Raw genomic sequence first — 17,404 nt, 5'->3', positions numbered from 1 at the left:
CATGAATTTCTGTTATGCATAATACAAATTAACGATGTCTAAAAAGTAGCATTTCAGAAGCCTGGAAAATGCCATAACTACTCTTAAAATCACATCCTGCTATTTTATGTTAGTATTTTAAAATGCTTTGCATTAACAACACTCCGAATCATTATAATGAGGATTACATTTTTTCTCCAAAGAGTAGTATTTTATGCTCTTTTAGTATGACCTTTCTTTTAGGCTATTTTGAGTTCAGTCTATCTTCCTCTCTGTCAAGTATTATTTAGTAAAAATGTTTTAACAATTCATTGCTTATAGATGATGTTTAAGACTGGATTTCTCAGTCTGACTCTGTGTCTTCCATCTGCACTTAGAGACACAGATCACTTTTGCCAGCATCTCACAAGCACAGAAATCACCTTTCAAGTTTATACATTTTCCCACTAACCAAGCTCTCAGAGATCTATCTTGCTGCTGCTTCATGTTTCTCGCCTCAGGAACCTCTACTGTCACCTTCCTGTTGTCATTATCACAGGCATCCTAAGTGTCACACATCAGTTTGCTGCTCTGCTTACCTATGTGGTTTTCCGAGGGAAAAAAACCTAGAGTAGCTTAGTTCAAGAGTAACAATGGGAGAAACCTCAGCATACTCACGCACATGCACACATGCACACATAGAATCTTATTGCTTTCTCTTTATAGCTTAGTAGCTGTGACTTCGGAATGTGGAGTAAGCTTCCTGGGTTCAAATCCCAGCTCTTTCAGCAAATAACTGTGTGACACCTGACAATACTGTTTAACCTCTTTGTGTTCCAATCTTCTTACAAATTAAATGAAAGTAGTTAATGTACTTACTTTTCAGTGTACATTACAGCATAAGCATAACCCTCTTCTAACCACAGCTACAGTGATAAGTCTGGCATGTAATGTTTTTCAGGTAAAAGTTAGCGATGACTACTGCTGCAGATAATACGAATACTGTTGTTACTAGTGACTAGTGACTAGTACTGCTGTAGCATACAAATAAGGATTCATTTGGTTAAAAGCATACCAGAGGCAAAATGTTGACATTGGTGTTTCCATTTTATGTACTTCTCCTACACTAATCCCAGATTTAGAGAGTCACTACTAGTGTTGTTTATTCCTTTCTTATCCAAAATCTTCTCTCGGAAATACACAACACAATGAAATAAACAAAAACCAATTCCTTTAACCATGATCATAAATAATATTTACATTCGCTGGACGCGGTGGCTCATGCCTGTAATGCCAGCACTTTGGGAGGCCGAGGCAGGCAGATCACAAGGTCAAGAGATCGACACCATGCTGGCGAACACAGTGAAACCCCATCTCTACTGAAAATACAAAAAATTAGCTGGGCGTGGTGGCGGCGCCTGTAGTCCCAGCTACTCAGGAGACTGAGGCAGGAGAATGGTGTGAACCCGGGAGGTGGAGGTTGCAGTGAGCCGAGTTTGCGCCACTGCACTGCAGCGACAGAGCCAGACTTTGTCTCAAAAATAATAATAATACTAGTAATATTTACTTTCAAAGCATTTACCTTTTTAATAGAAAGAGGACTGAACCTGAAAATAGTTAGCTTTATTAAGCAATTTTTAAGGTTAGAAAACTTTGCATATATCACTTTATTTAGTCATATAACCATCTTGTCAGAAAAGGATTATTAGAACATTTTATAAATGAAGAAATTAAAGTTCAGAAAAAAAAATGGGATTATGTGGTCAAGGTCAGATATAAAATAAGAGTTGATAATGAGTGTCAAGTCAGTCTTTGCTGCCTTCTGAGATAAAGAGATGAGAACTTAAATCTAAATCTGGAATTTCTGATTGAGTTACACTCTGTACCTAGCTGACTGGAAAGGTATTTAGAGCACTTAATGATTGGGTCTTTGCTAAGTACACCTGCAGTTACCCCTTAAAGTTGACATCTTCATGCTTCTGTGGCTTTCCCAAGCTTGAAGAAATAATGAAGCAGTAGGTAAGGTGGCATTTGGATACAAGCACTACTCATTTTGAGCCAGAGCAGAGATAGCTGCCAGTCTTGTCTTGTATCCATTGATTCCTTCTGCCAATGATTTAATTAATTCCCAGCATATGAAAGACCTTGTTGCTCTTTTAGTATACTCACTATATGTGAGACCATAATTGCTAGAACAATTGTACCTTAAAACTATACGTTTTATAGCCTCTGATCATCTTGGCTCTCTCTACGAAACTCTTCAATGATTACTGACCGCAATAAAATTAAAGCATGGTCTACCTTGTCTCTGACCTGCAACTGCCACCACTGAAGCATCTGTGTGGAGCCCCATCCTCTCAGTCACTCCTGCTCTATGCATTTACCTTCCCTCAGCATTTGGAACATATTTCCACCATCCGGGCCTCTGGGTGCAGTTTCATTCCTTCTGCCTATGATACTCAGACTCACTGTCCTGGTTAATTCATCTTCACGTACCTGCTCCGATGTTATTTTCTAGAGACATTCTTTCTGAATTTCAATATCTTATAAATTAAATCCCTCTCTTATTCTTTCTGCTAACAACTTACTTTTTTCCCTCACAGCACTTATCTATGTAATAATTTTTATCCCACCTGGTAAACGGGTAGCGATATGGTTAGACTTTGTGTCCCCACTCAAATCTCATCTTCAATTGTAATCCCCGTAATTGCCAGGTGTCAAGGGAGAGACTTAGTGGGAGATGAGTAGATCATGGAAACAGTGTCCCCCATGCTGTTCTCGTGATAGTGAGTGAGTTTTCATGAGACCTGATGGTTTTATAAGCGTCTGACAGTTCCTTCTTCACACACTCACTTGCTCTGCAATACCTGCCACCAAATAAGACGTGTCTCTTCCTCTTCCGCCATGACTGTAAACTTCCAGAGACCTTCGCAGCCACATGGAAATGTGGAACTGTCCATTAGACTTCTTTTCTTCTTCTTTTTTTTTTTTTTTTTTTTTTTTTTTGAGACAGAGTCTTGCTCTCTCGCCCAGGTTGGAGAGCAGTGGCACAATCTCAGTTCACTACAACCTCTGCCTCCCGGTTTCAAGCAATTCTCCTGCCTCAGCTTCCCAAGTAGCTGGGATTACAGGCCATCATGCCTCGCTAATTTTTGTATTTTTGGTAGAAACGGGGTTTCACCATGTTGGCCAGGATGGTCTTGATCTCCTGACCTCGTGATCTGCCCACCTCGGCCTCCCAAAGTGCTGGGATTACAGGCGTGAGCCACCACACCTGGCCCACTTTTCTATATAAATTACCCAGTCTTGGGTAGTATCTTTATAGCAGTGTGAGAACGGACTAATACAGGTAGGGACCATATGTTTGTTTACCATTACAATCTTAGCATCTAGCCAAGTGTGGCACATAGAAGGCACCTAATAAATTCTTATTGGTAGGTAAAAGCATGATTAAAAGAAAAGGTACTGTCTTAGCAATTAAAATTATGTGGTCTTCAAAATCAAATGTTATATGTAAAAACACACACACACACACACACACACACACACAATTTATTATTGTGGTACGTCAGGGGGTTCCTTAATATTCCCAAAACTCAGATTTCTTGTCTGTAACATGAGTTTTAAAATACCCTCTTTGTCAGAATATTTTGAAAATTGTGTATGAAGGCCTCTACTCAGTATCTGTTGTTTACCTTCTCTTTCCATTCACGGCTTATCATTGATTTTTACCTGTGAACCCTATTCACTGAATATCCTTCTACTAAAATCATAAATGCCTTATAAGAGCCGCTCCTTCGTTTTTGTCAGATTGATTATTATTTTGATTCATTTCTTTTTTCCCCCTCACAAGTTCATAACTAAATTTGTCATTAATTTTTTGATTTCAGTAAGTTGGAGAATAATTATAATAATAATTATATAATATAAATATAATAATATTTCAGAGGCTTTCACTCATCTCTGAAAATGAAACCCAAGAAGACATGAGGATACTTCTTTGGGTTGAGATAGTGGTTGTTTCCGTTTAAGCTGTTTATTTTTTTGACAGTATGGACTGTGATAAATTATTTGGAGATGTTAGTGTCTGTAGTCTGGGGATGACTTACCACTTGAAGAGTAAGTATAAAGGTATAACCCAAAGAGATTAAAGAACTGTAAAATAATACAGATTTGTGTTTAATTTTACTCAAATGGATATTTTTATTTTACGTGACTCTGCTAACATTTTCAAGAGTATGTTCACCAACATTCCTCCTGTGGTTATTTGCAACTCTGTTTTTTTCCAGCCTCTGTTTTTTTGCCCTCTCCTCCTAAATGTTATATCCAATGATAAAAGTATCTATGAAAATACACATCCTTTTATAGAAAATTGTTTTCCCCAGTCTAAAAATATATCCATAATCTATAAATAAATGAAATAAAGGTAGAGAAATAAAAAATTATATGAAATGAAACAAAATAGGCTTTCTCCATAAATCCATCCTCTAATTGCTTGTGATGATCCCCATTTCAATGGTTTTTAAATGGTACATGGTTATGTTTTAATATTTGACGAGTAAAAAAATGAAAATAGTGATGCAGGAAACGTTTTGATGGCAGTATTGAGGAAACTGCCAGCAGTATCCTCCCTCCTCAAACTGAAATAATTCAGAGTACTTGTTATTGTTGGCTTGAAATTTATGAAATTGAGAAAAGCACTATCTTCTTAAGCACATGTAGGACATTTCTGTCCCCTGGAGCAAACTTTTTTTATCTTTTGTTCTTTCTTTAAATTTAAATATATTTCACAGACTATTTGTATTTTAAATATCTTTAAATACCCCAGTAAAATAAATCACTATTTGTGAGCTATAGTCCTCTACTAGTTAACTCCACTCCACTCTAGTTACTCAAAACTCATAATGGAAAATTACTCAACAATCCTAAACATAAAAGTATCAGTGTTTGGTAGCAAATGGCAGGAGAAATTGTATTTCATTGGCTTTTCTAGCAATATTGCCACCAGCAAGTCCATTACTGGGCATATACCCACAGGAATATAAATCATTCTATTATAAAGATAAATGCATGCATAGTTTCATTTCAGCACTTCATAATAACGAATACATGAAATCAACCTAAATGTCCATCAGTGATAGACTGGATAAAGAAAATGTGGTACATATATGCCATGGAATACTATGTGGCCATAAAAAATGAGATTATGTCCTTTGCAGGGACATGGATGGAGCTGGAGACCATTATTCTTAGCAAACTAATGCAGGAACAGAAAACCAAATACCACATGTTCTAGTGGGAGCTAGATGGTGAGGAGGCATGGACACATAGAGGGGAACAATACACACAGGGCCTCTTGGAGAATGGGAGGTAGAAGGAGGTAGTTGATCAGGAAAAATAACTAATGGGTACAAGGCTTAATACCTGGGTGATTTAATATTCTATACAATAAACTCCCATGACATAAGTTTACCTATGTAACAAACATGCACATCTATCCCTAAACTTAAAATAAAAGTGAAAAGACAACATGAAAATCTCACTGAAGCTGGTTATTTGTGTGTTGGCCATACCTGAATGAATCACCTAGGCAACTTGGTCTATGTAATTTCCTTTATAAGTAAATTATATATATTCTGTTCTATGATGTCAAATGTAAGAATAGAGGTAGTCTTTTTTGATGCAGGAATCTATAGCACAGCAGGTGATATTGATAACTGATTTATATGTGAAACTATTATACATAGTTTAAAATGCCCAATATTGATACCTAACTGAAAACCAATTTTTGAAATATTTAGAGGAGGCAAAAATCTGTTTATAGCAAAATAGATTTTCTGAGATTTTATAGAAATTTAGGAAATTAATGAAAATTTGACTTACACAAACTTTATTGAAGTGGCAAGTGTCATTGAGTCAAGATGTCATATAATTTCTCTTAAAATAAATATATTTTTTTCCTAACAGAGTCATGGTGACTGTTCCAAGTAGTTGTCTCCTAAAAGAAGTAAACCCCTGTGAATCCAGACAGAAACAGAGCGAATAGGGCATGAAGGGAATTATTACAGTAGAAAGTTATTAGCTATAATCAAGGGCCAGCTCAGAGACAGAACAGGAAGCAGAAGGTGAGTTTGATCTTTAGCCAGATCAGAAGCCATGCACCATGGAGGCCATCTGGATGCCAGAAGTTAGTTTAAATTCTGGTCAATGCTTAATTTGGAATAAGTCTTTAAATTCTAGGAAAAGAGCAAACCTTTCTACAGACAGGCTATTTTACATATTCTACAGAATATTTTACTACTGTAAAATGTTCTAAACTTATTTAGAAATGCCATTGTCAAAGAAGCTAAGATGCATAATGACATTATGGTGCAACCCTAGCAAATCTGAAATCTCCATATTTACTCAGACGTGTAGCATATGTTGATATTTTCCTTTTCGTATTCTTTAGAAAAAAAGTTCACCATCCACTTAGGAAAATAATGATTTTTTTTTAAGTTTAAACAGCATTTGTTGAAATTTGTGATGTCTGATATCTTTTCAGCAATTCATTTCTTGGAATGTTAATGTTTCCCTTAACTCTCGCCATTTACTTATTGCCATCACATAACACCATCTAAGACAGTACTGTTCAGTAAAGTAGCTACTGACCAGATGTAGCTGTTTAAATCAGGATGTAACTTAGTTAAAATAAAATATATTAAATATCCAGCTCCTCATTTATACTAGCCATATTTCAAGTCCTCTGTAGTCATGTAAACATCAACTATTTCCATCATCAGAGAACGTTCTAAAGGACAGCCCTATTCTAGAGAGGACTGTTGGTAAACTATCGCCCGTTGGCCAAATCTAGCCCACTGCCTATTATTGTGAATAAAGAATGATTGCAATACAGTCACACTCTTCTGTTCAGTGTTATCTAGGACTGCTTTACTATACAGCAGCAGAGTTGAGTGCTTATAACATATACCTCCCACAAAGTCTAAAATATTTACTATCTGGCCCTTTGTGAAAGACATCTGCTGGCCCCATAGCTAGGCTATTGTCTGAAGTGCATTTTTAAGGGCTATTAAGGTGAATAGCTCTTGACCTTTATTTCCCATTCTTTTAATTTTCATGTAATTTATGTTTTGCATAAATTTGTTTCAAGGTTCCTATCTTCTATCTTGAGCTCTCTTTGCAGTGTGCTAGCGTTAAGTGCTTTTTCAGATCCAGGTAAGAAAATGATTGCAGTGAGTGGCTACTTTTGTTGTTTATGTCAAACTGAAGTCATAATCTCTCTAGATTTTGGGAATGCTGAGTATTACAGTGGATAGGCCTGACATTTCAGCCACAAAATGTATCAAAAATCAGTTTGGAATTGGAAATATTTACATGCTCTTTTCTTCATGTCTGTTTCATGATATGTGACAAATGCAGTTCACGATGTTCCTCAGTAATTTGAAGTTCATTTTGTATTTACAGACTCGATTGCACTTTATATGCAAATGACTCATTATACTTTGGAAAAGCAGTATGTTAATTTGATTAATTTCTTACCTTATTTAAATCTTATGAAATGTCACCTGCCATTCAATCTACACACCAGTTATAACAAAACAACAAACACTACAAAGAACTGAAGCATTAAATTTCTCCTAATCAGAAGACGGATATGACAGGATTCACTTTATGCACATATGAATACTGAATATGTTGGAGGTTTGGAACTCTCTGTTACCAACCCCTCCATGGGCCCTAAGTAACAGACTGTTAATAATAAAATTGTCCATCTAAAATAAACATCTGGGAATGCTGATTTCATTTTCTATGTGGTCTGCAGTAGTTTTTGAATTAGACAAGCTCTGTTCGCAAGGCTGAGGTACACTATAAATAAAACATTGCTTTGCAAGTATCTTTTTGTGGCAACTCCTTGTATCTAACATGATGCCATCCCCTCTGAAGGAGTTTGTTTCCTCTTGTCATTGCCTTTGGTCATGGGGAATGATAAGGATAATTATGTTGTCTACCCCTGTGATATTTGGTGCTGTGTGTCTCCCTGGTAGGATGCCATATTTCCTCTTTTCAAAGCAGCTTCCGTTCCTTCTGTCCACTGACTCTCAGCTTTAGAGAAAGGGGAAATGTACAGCATGACACTGCAGGCGAGAATTTATTCCTGGAAGCCACTGAAGGGGAATTAGCATGGTTAGATAGAAAAAAGCAAGCCTTGAGCAGAGTAACCCTGTAGATCAGGTGGCTGTTGTACAGTAATGCTGTGTGTAGAAGTAATAGTATTTTAGGGCTGTAGACTTGTGTCTGCATGTGGTCCTTCTTGTGTAACAGGATGGTGTATTAAAGAGAGTAAAACTTGGGGACTCTTATTTGTCCCAGCAATGCCATAGGAAATTGTAGCACATGAAAAAATATATAGTATTGGGAGAGTCACAGACCAGTAGGAAGTCTAGGGGTATTTAGAGAGAAAGAAAAAATATGGAAAGGAAATAAAGTCATTGTGTGTTTAAGGGATTAACTGATCGAAGAGAAACACTGATTTAAAAATCATTAAAATATGAGAAAAGTTGAAGAGAAGATTAGAAAAATAAAAGATATTCAAAGCTAGAATCTCAGGTATGGGAGAAAGGATAGCTCATACCTGAGATTCATTCGGAAGGAGAAATTCAAAAGAAACGCTAAATAGACCAATAACAAAGAAAGTATAATAAATCATTCTAATTGGCTTGATAATACTTGAGGAGCTAAATATTCCTTTAAAAAAAAATTGATGTTTACGTTAAAGAGTAGCCTTTTACATTTTTTGGTAGTATTACATATAGTATTTTTTATTTGTTTTAAATAAAAAATGGTATTTATTCTTTTCAGTCTTTGGTAGGAATGGTTCTTATTTCTCATTGATTACCTTAAGTTTTTTATAAGATATTTACTCTGAGGTTGTTCTGAATTGCATTTTCTTTTCACCGGATTACTTAACAAGGAGGCTTTGCAGCCTTTTCACTGAGAATCTTTGTAGTGACCTTGAGTAAACTAGGAGTGTGTAGGCAGACATCTGGTAATTCAGAGATGTGTTGTTTGCAATCAGAAATAAAGGGAAGATTAAGTAAATATGAGAGATATGTATAGCCAGATTAGGAGAATATTATTAATGACTTTAGACTATGATATATATTTTAATTGATGTTTATAAATAGCTTTGCTCCCTGTGGTTTTGTAATATAACATTTACCAAACTTCTTTTTTGATGGAATTTACATATGGCACATCAGGATGATTAAAAGCCAGCAGTCTTTTCACAGCATGGCAAAAAAAATAGGATTTGATTTATCTTCATGCCTTGCCTACCACTTGCTGTGACTGTACGTTTGAAATTTTAATATTCTCATTTCTCATGAGAAGTTTGTTATGTAAAATATTATGTAAATAACTTTCTACAGTTCTGAGAATTGTTTCTTGAATCATTATTTAACACAATAATTGTGTGATGTGAGAAAAAGTATACTTAGTTCTCAGAATCTGTAATGTTTTCTCAAAGCGTGTGTTTTAACTTAAGCAGAATCATACCTATTCTAACATATTGGAATGTTGAAATTGCTAATACAGTAACTTTTTAAATTTTTTAAAAATATCAAAGTATTCAGACTATGTAGAAGTATCTACCTTGGCATATATTAGCATTGTTAAAACATTTTTAAAAAATTAGCCCCAGAACTGAGTTTGTTATTCTAGTACCCAATGTAATTCTGAATTCAATGTTAAATTGATGCAATGTAAAGAATATATGTTAAAATGTTATGTGGTTATCAAAGCTGGTCAAGTACAAGTATGCATGCACGCTTGTTTGTGTGTGTGTGTGTGTGTGTGTGTGTGTGTGCAAGAAATAACATACTGTTAATATGAGAAGAAAATATGTTTATAGAATCATCAAACTGGTGATTATAGATTATGCTCTTTAACATGTCATGACTATTTATCATGTCTATTTTAACATGTCATGTTATAACCAGTTAAATTGAGCAATATTCTAATTTGTGTAAAATAACTACAAACTCTCTTTAATAATAGTATCCCTTCTGAGGACAATGGGATTCTGTGGGGAAAAAAATGTTATCCATGACTCCATGTAAAATAAAGCTAGTTACGTGAAATTAGAACTAATTATATATCAAAATTTAACAGTATCATCTTCAAATGTATCATATCCTTGACTTATAAGTAACATTTGTGCTCCAAATTTGGAATACATTTTGACTCGGGGCTTGATGGTCATGCCAGAAATCACAGATAGCTAATGGCAGTGTCAAGATTTGAGCTCAGAGAAAAACATTTTGCAGATGTTTATAGCAAAAGTTTGGTTCATATCATAATGTATTGTTTTATCTAAAAATTATATTGTTCTTTCCCTTATCAATAAAACCAAGATATATAAGATTTGCTTTAATATTGCCATTTTAAATTTTGTCTCTAGTACATCCTCTTTGGGTGTGGGGTTATGTGGTGAGTATTTAACTTATGGAACAGGAAGTGTAGGAATAATTTCCTTCCAATGCCATGAGACACAATTCGAATAAGAACTCACACTCACATAGTCCCTTTAATGGTGCCACATCTCGTTTACAGTGTCTAAACCACTTTCATGACCGTCGTTCCTTTTGATCCCCACAGCTTGCCAACAGCTCTGTGAAGTGAGATTCTCATTAGATCCACGACACCGGTGGAGATACCAAGGCTCCTTGGAGAAGGGCACATGGTTATGAAGGGACTATGCTGAGATGCAGGTTCAGGTCTTGAAAGTAGCTGTGCCCTTTCCACTTCACCACAGCTGCTTTCATGAATGAAAGAGGAAAGAGACTGCTTTGTTCATGTTTGTTTTAATGCTTTAAAAAATATATATATATATATATATATAAAACTGAGAAGTTTGAGATGCTGGGAAAGATTTCAAAGTTAAGAGTCATGGGTGGAGGTCAGGGTAGAATGACAGACACTATGTCGTATAAAATTTTTATCAAGAAAACTATTGTCAGAAAATTGTTGATGCAATTTCTAGTCTGCTTATAATAAAATCATGGTGCTAACATCACTCCACGTTCATGGGTTCTTCCGTGGGAGATTTGATTCTCTCTGATGTACTTGGGTTTGTGCCATTTCAGTCTGATGTGGGAAGTGAGAGAGGTGATGGCTGGGATACAGGAAAGAGTGCCTAATCAGCTACACTGACCTTTAAGGACTATAATGTCGTGAGTTGAATACATTATATTGCAGAGCTATATATAACATTGTGTGGGGAGGCAGAAGAATTTGAAATGTATGCTTTTTAAGACTGAATATATTTGTGATAGAAAAGGCTTCTTAATACAACACTAAGATTATCAGTGCTTTTGCCTTCCTTTTTACCGGGAAGCCTAAATTTCATCTCTCTATGATGAATTCACAAACATAACCTTCTTGGTTTAAATGACACTTAAATTTTTTTAATGACAATTATTTAGATTTACATTTATAAAAAAAAAAAAAAACAGCTGTATGAGATTCTTCCGAGTCTTCTAGTGCTTAACTTGTGGTTTCACAACTTTGCCAAGTAGGCTGACACGTAAGACTGTAATAGATCAGTGTGAATAAGATCAACTCTATGGAAACATTTCTCAAGAGTTCAAAGTGTGCTAATTATATCAGTAAATTAAATATTTCATAGTATACTAAATTTAAAAAATGACTTCATATTTTTATTATTGTCACGAAATACTTCCAGAACATGTGAAGCCTTTCAAGTTTTCAGAGTATCTCAGTTCCTCTTTTAACTTCCCCAATGCTCATAATGCCTAGTGTACGGAAATTCCTTTGCAAACATATCCCTGGCACCCCTACTAAATGCCTTACTGATGGTATAGATGCTCCAACTCTTTCATTCCAAATTCTCTTTAATTTTAACATATTTATCTTTAGTTCTATTCTGTTGGAACAATACCAGGTAATTTAATTAAATCCTTATAAATAGTTCATTTACTTGTCAATGACTGATATGTATTCCTCCATTTATTATTTTTTTATTTTGTAATGGGGTAGAAATGAAATGAATTGGATAAGAGAGGTGAATAATTAGAGATAAACCCTGTTTTCAGCTTGAGCAACTTGGTAAATGTAAGTATCATTTCTAAAATAGGGGAAATGGACAAGGTGAATCTGAATAAATGGACAGCGGTGTATTTGGATAAAATCAAGATTTCAACTTTTTAAATGCTAAGTTTGAATTGCCTCTGTGACTGCAAAGTAGAAATGTCATGTAGAAAGTTCAATATATAAGCCTAGAGTTAGAAAAGAAATATGACTGGGGATGATAATGTCTGATTCTTGGAGTAGGTATGATTATTTCAGGGGAGTAAAAGAGAGACCAGGGCCCAGGAGGAAGCCCTTGGGATTTTCATCGTGATAAATCTATTCTCCCAGAAGTGGGATTTTAATGGAATTCTTACTTTCAACTTGCATATTATCATATTATTCATGTTATCATAAAAGCCAAATGAAATCTTATAGGATTATATTCATTTTCATCAAAATCTATATGATAAAGGTGGTGGTCATCATTCTAAATTATAACCTGTAATAAATAATATGCTCTTAAATCTCTTTTAATTACTAAGCATAAACACACCAGAGCCTCTTAACAGTACTCTACCTACGAAGTACTTTGACTTTTTTAGGTTCTGGGCTCTATTTTAGAGCCTTGTGGAATACAAAAGTCAGTAGGTAATCATACAATATTTCATTGACATCCTTAAGGACAAACAGATACTTGGCATTTTAGGTTTGAGACTACTTAAAACACATTGACTGTAAAATAAGTTAGATATAACAAATATGCTCATCTGTGCTGACATCCCCAACTTTCATGCCAGTGGATATGTAATCAACATTTACAGTACAGTTTTCCTGAACTGAGACTTGCTTTCAGAGTTCTCCTCTGTACTCTGTACATCACACAGAGAAGATTATTCTAAACTCTCACACTGAAGTGTAAAGATTAATCCCATTTATCATTTCCCTCTACTATCATACAGTTATCAAGCGTTTGCCAAAGGCATTTTATTGCCATAGAAACTGTGTTCATCTACTAGGGTTCCCATAACAAAATACCACATACCGGATAACTTGAACAACAGAATTTAATTTTTTATAGTTCTGGAGGCTGGAAGGACAAGATCAATGTGTCAGCAGGTTTAGCTTCTCCTGAAGCCTCTCCCTAAGGCTTGCAGATTCTTCCCACTGTGTCCTCACATGGTACGTCTTCCGTATGTGTCACTTCTGTGTCTCTTTCTTTTCTTATAAAGACACTAGTCCTATTGGATCAAGGTCCCACGTTTCTGTTTTTACTTATTTAACTTTAATTTCCTCTGTCTCTAAATACAGTCATCTTGCAGGCTATGGCTTCAACATGTAAATTTGGAGGTGAGGGATACAATTCAATCCACAATTCAATAAAACGATTATAATAATAAAATATAATGTAATTGTCATATAATCTTCAGCCAATTTGGCACATATGTACATTTATATATTTATTATATATATGTGTGTAAATATATTTTTATATGTATCATATATAAGCACAGATCATGTATGTGTATATACTGCACATATATACACACACATCCATACACACACATCTGTACACAAACGCATATGCATGTATATACATTATATTCACAAAAATTGAATGTAAATTGAATTCAAAATTGAATGACTGTGGTAGCTTTTTATGATAAGGATAAAGAATTACCAAAGTTTTGGCATGTATTATTAATAGGTAGATAAATGAAAGTAGACATCAGAAGAGCATTTAGAAAGGAAAGACAGGAGAACTACATATTTAAAAAAATGACTAGGTACATTGCTACAGGATAGTAGATGCCAGACTTCAGAGAAAGACTGAATAGGTTCAAATCTTGGGTCCACTCATTGTATAACCTAGAGAAAGTTACTTCTCCCTTTACACAATTACAATGAAAAAAAAAAAAAAAAAAGCAACACTAACAACAAAATCTGAATCTTGACTTGTTGAGGGAATTAAATTACATATATATAAAATACATATATTTTTTATATATATATATATATATAGTTTATGTCAGAGGCTGGCTCTCAGTAAGAGGACCCTAAATATCCTTTATTATTATCTGTAGGTTTGAGTAGAAAAAAAGTAGGCAGAAAAGCATAAGAACGACATGGAGTATACACTGTGTTTTAGAAAATAATTCTAAAAAATCAACTTATCATAATCTCCTCCCATGAAAATATAGTGGCTCTCACTCAGTTGTGCTTTATTAAGACGTAATCTATCATCTCTTAGTGAGTGATTGTCTGCCCTTTCCTGTGGGTTGATGGCAGTATGGCAGCCCATAACTTTTACTACTTCTAAAAATCCTTTAGATGCCCTGTGACAACGTGTCCTGGTTTTAGAGCTGTCTCTCACCCATTGAGCCACAAAAAGTGAACCTTGCTCTAGACTGTGCACATTGTAGATCATAAAGGCCAGCTCTCTCTGTCCCTCAAAGAAGCACAAGGAGAAAAGAGATATCTTACTGCTCTAATGTCTAATTCCTGCCCTGAGATATTCTTCCCATTCCCCCAAAAGGAGTTTACATAAACGTTAATGAAATTGATCAAACAAAGACCTTTTGATTATGTTCTAGACATCATGCTAGATACTATAACAGCTCCTTCAGAATAAAATTAATTCTGCTTTAGAACATTGTCATGTCATCATCCTATCACCTTTTCATCTCATAGGATAACTTGCATATTATATTTACTAGGCTTTTAATGAATCTTTAAAACTCATATAAGCATGCCTCTGTTAAAATCAGTCATAGAATAGTTTTATGACAGCATGAAAATTTTATAAAGAGTATTTTGAATAGCCTATGCCTTAGCTCTCTTGTTAAGCTTATATTTAAATATATTGACATAGCTATTAAAAGAATTAGCTGCATTTGCCCCAGCTACTGCAAAGAGAAAGAAAAACATTATCCCTATTGCTGACATGACTATATTATTTCTGATAAGGAATGGTCTTGAAAGCATTTGAGCCTGTTAGCTAATTATTGCAATGACATAAGAAAGTTTAGCATCAAATATGTTAAACTTAACGTCAAGAGTGGCAAATATTTCACCTTTAAGTGAGCAATACTTTATGACTTTAGTAATTGAAATTATTCAACTACGTAATAGTACATTGTGCAGCTAACTCACGCTGGAGGACCAATCAGGACAGAGTTCTCAAAATCAAATGGTCTATATTTGTCAAACTATCATTTTATCATTAAATATGCTTGTTATATGGTAGAAAATCTAGAGAAATCAAGAACTTGTACACATTTTTCTACATAAGCTGTGTTACTTCCTCAGAAAATTCGTTCTTTTCAAAGGCTGTAAATGTCCTGGTTTTCTACCTTGGCAAAAATAAAAATAAAGCAGATTCCCAAATGTACAAAACAACCGGTACTTTGCCTCCTACACACATATCTAAAGTTACAGAACACTTTTTTTTTTTTTTTTTGAGACAGAATCTTGCTTTGTCACCCAGGCTGGTGTTTAATGGCACGATCTCCATTTACGGCAAACTCCGCCCCCTGGGCTCAAGCGATTCTCCTGGCCTTTCAGGTAGCTGGAATTACAGGCATCGCCACCATGCCAAGCTTATCTGTGTGTGTGTGTGTGTGTGTGTGTGTGTGTGTGTGTGTGTGTAGTAGAGCAGGATTTTACCATGTTGGTTAGGCTGGTCTCAATCTCCTGACCTCAGGTAATCCACCCACCTTGGCCTCCCAAAGTGCTCTGATTACAGACGCGAGCCACTGCGCCCGACCAAGTTCTAGAGCTCTTAATCCATTTTGTGCTGCTATAGCAAAATGCCACAGACTGGATAATTTATAATAAATGGAAATTTATAGGCTCACAGTTCTTGATGCGGAAAGGCTATGACCAAGGTGCTGGCATCCAGCAAGGGCCTCTTACTCTGCTATCACATGACTGAAGGTAGAAGGGCAAGAGCAAACACACTCCTGAAAGCCCTTTATATAATGGCATGTATTGACTTATGAGAGCAGAATCATCACGAATTAAACATCTCCCACCATTCTCCACGTTTCAACACAGTCACATAGGGGATTAAGTTTTCAACACATGAATTCTGGGAGACACATTCAGACCATAGCTCCTTTGGCCCAAAGGCATAAATCTCAAAGCATATATTCAGTAAAACTTCATTGGCTTCCAATATCCTGATAGCATCCATTTTTGTTTTTCAAATTAGAAACCAACTTAAACATTTATGGGTACGAAAAGAGAAAAAATTAAATGATTAATAATAAAACACAATTTTTAAGAAAAAACTAATGTCAAGTAAGGCACAGTCAAGTAATGACACACTTGTTTTGAGAGAGGGTGTGTTCCTGGTTACAATAAATGTAAAGGAGACAAATTCACAGTTGGACCAATATGCAAGTATACGGTACAGGAAGGTTGAAGGAGGCTCATTGAGCTAGCTTAAATGAATTATAGATTTATATTAAAAAGAGGAGGCTGGGCGCGGTGGCTCATACTTTGTGGCTCAATCTCAGCACTTTGGGAGGCCGAGGCGGGCGGATCATGAGGTCAGGAGATCGAGATCATCCTGGCTAACATGGTGAAACCCCATCTCTACTAAAAATACAAAAATTAGTCTGGCACTGTGGTGGGCGCCTGTAGTCCCAGCTACTCGGGAGGCTGAAGCAGGAGAATGGCATGAACCCAGGAGGCAGAACTTGCAGTGAGTGGAGATCATGTCACTGCACTCCAACCTGGGTGACAGAGCAAGACTCTGATTCAAAAAATAAAAATAAAAAATAAATAAAAAAGAGGAAAACATTGCATGTTTAGAGGTCTATGTGAGAAAGCATACAGAAACCCAAGCAAAACATCAAAGAAGATGCAACAAAATAAACCATTTGACATGATAACTTTATTACTGGAGTGGAATTCCTAGATTGAGCATAATTGACAATGGGTCACTTTTACAATTTTGCATATCTCATGGCTAGAGCCAGATTTGTTGATGATATGCAACATGTGTTCCAAAAAAAAGCAAAGAAAAGGAGAAAAGGGGAGGATAGGAAGGAAGGTAGGTATTGCAAGATCTGGTTGGACGCCAGATATTGCGGAAGCTGGTCAGCAACCCACAGTACAACAGGGCTCTTTCTTTGTTCCCAGGCGGATGGGCAGGTCGAGAAATAATGGACACACACAAGATAGTGAAAGCTGGGCCCAGGGGGGTCACAGCCCTCTGGTCCCACAGTGCCAACACTGCACTGGATATGCCAGCATTTATTATTAAGTTGAGTGAGGGTGGGGGTAGGTTACTGAGGGATTTAGGGTCATTTGATTATGAGGTTAGATGATCACATGGGGATGAAGTAATTCT

At 35.7% G+C, this 17,404-nt stretch overlaps 1 protein-coding gene across 2 annotated transcripts in view; it reads left to right on the top strand.

Annotated features, from left to right (window-relative positions):
• The window catches only part of CADM2 (cell adhesion molecule 2), a 1,080,890-nt gene that overhangs the window by 557,093 nt on the left and 506,393 nt on the right, over positions 1–17,404 (top strand). The gene's annotated exons all lie outside the window — the stretch shown is intronic.

This window comes from Macaca mulatta, chromosome 2, assembly GCF_049350105.2.
Source record: "Macaca mulatta isolate MMU2019108-1 chromosome 2, T2T-MMU8v2.0, whole genome shotgun sequence".
Lineage (NCBI taxonomy): Eukaryota > Metazoa > Chordata > Mammalia > Primates > Cercopithecidae > Macaca > Macaca mulatta.
This window is presented reverse-complemented; position numbering and strand designations above follow the sequence as displayed.